The sequence below is a fragment of the Manis javanica genome, chromosome X, assembly GCF_040802235.1.
Source record: "Manis javanica isolate MJ-LG chromosome X, MJ_LKY, whole genome shotgun sequence".
NCBI classification, from domain to species: domain Eukaryota; kingdom Metazoa; phylum Chordata; class Mammalia; order Pholidota; family Manidae; genus Manis; species Manis javanica.
In genome coordinates this window covers 124502488-124506636 of record NC_133174.1, presented here as the reverse complement: position 1 = coordinate 124506636, position 4149 = coordinate 124502488, and the positions used below count along the sequence as shown (strand labels likewise).

Genomic DNA, 4149 nt, shown 5'->3' with positions numbered 1-4149 from the left:
CCTACAGCTGCTATCATATACACTCAATAGTGAAAGGCTGAATACTTTCCCTCTAAGACTGGGAACAAAGTAAGGGTATCTGTCCTTTCCATTCATATGCAACATATTACTAGAGTTTCTAACCTGTATCATAAGGCAAGAAAAAGAATAAAAGGTTTACAAATTGAGAAGAAAGAAGTTAAACTGTTTTTTATTCTCTGGGACATGATAATTTTTGGAGAAAATCCTGTGGAAGCTACAAAAATGTTATTACAATAATGACTGAATTTAGCAGGGTTGTAGAATGCAAAATTAATATAAAAAGTATATACTAGCCTCAGACAGTGAGAAATTGAAATAAGAAAACAATATCTTTTTTATTAAAGGATCATTGATGTATAATCTTATGAAGGTTTCACATGAGCAACACTGGTTACTACATTCACCCATATTATCAAGTCCCCCCTACACACCCCATTGCAGTCACTGTCCATCAGTGTAGTAAGAATCTATAGAGTCACTACTTATCATCTCTGTGCTATACTGCCTTCCCCATGACCCACCTATGTTATGTGTGCTAATCATAATGCCCCTTTATCCCCTTCTCCCACCATCCCACCCACCTTCCCCAAACCCTTCCCTGTGGTAACCGCTAGTCCCTTCTTGGAGTCTGTGAGTCTGCTGCTGTTTTGTTCCTTCAGTTTTGCTATGTTTTTATACTCCACAAATGAGTGACATCATTTGGTACTTGTCTTTCTCCACCTGTCTTATTTCATTGCACAATATACTTTCTAGATCCATCCATGTTGTTGCAAATGGCAGGGTTTCTTTTCTTTCTATGGCTGAACAATATCCAATGGTGTGTATGTACATCTTCCTTATCCATTAATTTATTGATGGACATGTAGGTTTCTTCCGTATTTTGGCTATTGCAAATAGTGCTGCGATAAACATAGGGATGCATATGCCTTTTTGAATCGGGGATCTCATTTTCTTTGGGGTAAATTCCAAGGAGTGGAATTACTGGGTCAAATGGTATTTCTATTTTTAGTTTTTTGAGAAACCTGCATATTTCTTTCCACAACGGTTGAACTAATTTACATTCCTACCAACAGTGTATGAAGGTTCCCCTTTCTCTCTGCATCCTCGCCAGCATTTGTTTTTCCTTGTCTTTTGGATATTGGCCATTTTAACTCGTGTAAGGTGATATCTCATTGTAGTTTTAATTTGCATTTCCCTGATAATTAGTGATGTTGAACACCTTTTCATGTGCCTGTTGGCCATCCAAATTTCTTCTTTGGAGAAGTGTCTGTTCAGATCCTCTGCCCATTTTTTAATCAGATTATTTGTTTTTTGGATGTGGAGGCATATGAGTTCTTTATATATTTTGGATGTTAACACCTTATTGGATAAATCATTTATGAATATATTCTCCCATACTGTAGGATGCCTTTTTGTTCTGCTGAAAGTGACCTTTGCTGTACAGAAGCTTTTTAGTTTGAGGTAGTCTCACTTGTTATTTTTTATTTTGTTGCCCTTGCCTGAGGAAATATAGTCAGGAACAAGTTGCTCATGTTTATATTCAAGGGATTTTTGCCTATGTTTTCTTCTATGAGAAAACAATATCTGTTATAATAGAATAAAAAATATGAAATACTGGGGGAAGATCTGGCAAAATATGCAAAAGACCTGTACACTGGAAAGTATAAAACATTATTGACAGAAATCCAAGAAATCCTAAATAGATAGAGAGATACACTGTGTTCATGGATTGAAAGACCCAATATTGTTTCGATATCAATTCTCCCCAAATTGGTCTACAGGTTGGCATACCCCCAATCCAGATGTCAGAAGACTTTTTGTAGAAATCAATAAGCTGATTCTAAAGTTCATATGGAAATACAACAACAATTATGAAAAGAAGAACAATGTTGCAAGGCTAACACTACTTGATTTCAAGACACATAATAAAGCTATAGTAATCAAGAGTGCGGTATTGGAGGAGAGACAAATAGATGAATGTAACAAAGTACAGACTCAGAAATAGACCCACATATATAGGGACAAGTGAATTTTGGCAAAGTACAAATCCTATTCAGTGGAGAAAGGATGATATTTTCAACAAGTGGTGCTGGCATATTTTAATATCTATATGCAAAAAAATTTATCTGTATTTCATACCACATACAAAAATTAACTCCAGATGTGTCACAGACCTACTCTAAACTATAGTCTTAAAATTATATAACTTACAAAAGAAAACTTTGGAGAAAATCTTTTTTGGCCTTGGGTGAGGCAAAGATTTTTTAGTTATAACACCAAAAAGCACATCCATGAGAGAATAAATTGGTAAATTTTAAGTAATCAAAATCTAAAAGATTTTCTCTTTTTTTTGAGAGATCATTAACAATTTTATATTGGTGCTTTACTAGATTTTCTAGTTTTCAGATTAAGAAAATGTAAGTGATAATATAGTATGCACTAGCATTTCAGATCTATCCAAAATAGATTAAAGTCTTTGGCTCGAGAGTAGCAGAGACCAGAGAAATGTAGATGGCAAGCTTTGTTCTAGGTGAAGAACTAGGGCAGATTGTGGAAGACAGGAGGTGGAGAGGATGATAGAGGTTGCTAAAGTGAATGGGACTCCCAGACTCTAATCTGGAGGCCCATTCAGAGACAGTCAGGACCTGAGGACATTTACCAAGACACTGAGTTCCAAGCTGGTCATGACTCAACCAGCCTTGGCAGGACCCCATGTCAACCACTTGGCTGATGTGCTCATTGTAGCCATTGGTGAGGTAGGACATGCCCAGCAGGTGTCTGAAAGACCCTCACTGTCTTGGTGCTACAGGAGGTGGATGAAGCAACATCTGCTTCATCGCTTGTTTACAAGGGTAAGGGTTCTTGTTTGGGGACAGATTGGACAAGTTCCACATGATGTTCCTCAGAAACGTGATTTGTGTGGTTGACAAAACCAAGGCCAACAAGTGTGGGACAGCTTTGCTGGAGATAATGACGTCTCTGGGCTTTGGGTCATCACCTGCAGTGTTGCCAAGAGCACACACTGCCTGTTCACACACAGTCATGTGGAGGGAAGACAGTAGCTCCATCAAGGGCTGGACACCACCCCCTTCCACAACAGCTCGAGTCTGCTCCCCAGTCCCTGAAGCAGTGTTGGTCAGCACCCAGGCTGCCTCGAACTGCAGGCAGAGATGACGTGATGACTTCAGGAACTGCACCAGCCTGGGAATGAACCCTGATTCAATTATTAGTTTCAGGGGAGGGGTTCTTTCCCGGAAAAGCATTTTCCTGGCTGCCTGGGTGGTCTGGAAGCATATGTCTGGATCTGAGGCATTCACACCATTGATTATTTCTTGCAGGGTGAGGCTGACCTCTTTGGATGGTGGTTCAGAGGCGGCATGGGTGATATTTCTTTTCTTTAAGGCCTGCTCATCTTTCTTGGCCTTCTGGAGTCTTGGGCTCACTGCCATTTGCTGTTGCCGCCTCATAGATGCATCTTAAAGCTTCTCAGCCTCTCTTCTGGGGCTTCTCAAGTTGGCATATTGACTGGAAGCCATGAGTCACCTGGCAAGGAAGGCCAATTTTTGCTTTTCAAAGGACACTAAAGATAAGGCACTGATTGGGAGAAAATAATCTCAAATCTTGTATCTGATAAAAGGACCTGTATATAGAACATAATGGAACTCTTACAGCTCAATAATAAAAAGACCAGTAACCCAATTTAGAAAATAATGCAAAAGATTTGAACACTTTACCCAAGAAGATACAGGATGGCAAATAAACACATGGAAAAGATGTTCAATGTCATTCGTCATTAATGAAATGCAAATTAAAACCACAATGAGATGCCACTGCCCACTTATTAGAATGACTAACATTAAGGAGACTGATTCTACCAAATGTTGGCTAGGATGCGGAAGAACGAAAACTCCTGTATACTGCTGCTGGGAATGTAAAATGGTACAAACACTTTGGAAAACAATTTGGCAGTATTTTTCTTTTCTTAAATTGAGGTACAATTGACAAAGCACATTATATCAGTTTTAGGTGTGCAGATAATGATTCAGTATTTGCACATATTGTGAAATGATCACCACAGTAATTCTTGTTAACACCTGTCACCATACACAGTTACAGAATTTTTTTTCT

The 4149-nt window shown here is 38.7% G+C and overlaps 1 pseudogene; it reads right to left on the bottom strand.

Moving 5' to 3' along the window:
- Positions 1 to 2659: 2659 nt before the first annotated feature.
- Positions 2660 to 3541, bottom strand: LOC108398054 (importin subunit alpha-8-like; annotated as a pseudogene).
- Between the last annotated feature and the right edge of the window lie 608 nt (positions 3542 to 4149).